We start from the raw sequence: 624 nt of genomic DNA, 5'->3' as shown, positions 1-624 counted from the left end.
CCCCCCCACGCCCTGACCTCCCCCCCCACGCCCTGACCTCCCCCCCCACGCCCTGACCTCCCCCCCCACGCCCTGACCTCCCCCCCCACGCCCTGACCTCCCCCCCCACGCCCTGACCTCCCCCCCCACGCCCTGACCTCCCCCCCCACGCCCTGACCTCCCCCCCCACGCCCTGACCTCCCCCCCCACGCCCTGACCTCCCCCCCCACGCCCTGACCTCCCCCCCCACGCCCTGACCTCCCCCCCCACGCCCTGACCTCCCCCCCCACGCCCTGACCTCCCCCCCCACGCCCTGACCTCCCCCCCCACGCCCTGACCTCCCCCCCCACGCCCTGACCTCCCCCCCCACGCCCTGACCTCCCCCCCCACGCCCTGACCTCCCCCCCCACGCCCTGACCTCCCCCCCCACGCCCTGACCTCCCCCCCCACGCCCTGACCTCCCCCCCCACGCCCTGACCTCCCCCTCCCCCCCTCGCCCTGACCTCCCCCTCCCCCCCAACGCACTGACCTCCCCCTCCCCCCCAACGCACTGACCTCCCCCTCCCCCCCAACGCACTGACCTCCACCTCCCCCCCAACGCCCTGACCACCACCTCCCCCCCAAACACCCTGACCTCCACCTCCC

This window comes from Hemiscyllium ocellatum, chromosome 1, assembly GCF_020745735.1.
Source record: "Hemiscyllium ocellatum isolate sHemOce1 chromosome 1, sHemOce1.pat.X.cur, whole genome shotgun sequence".
NCBI lineage: Eukaryota > Metazoa > Chordata > Chondrichthyes > Orectolobiformes > Hemiscylliidae > Hemiscyllium > Hemiscyllium ocellatum.
The sequence above is the reverse complement of the archived record's forward strand: the minus strand, read 5'-3'. Positions refer to the sequence as shown.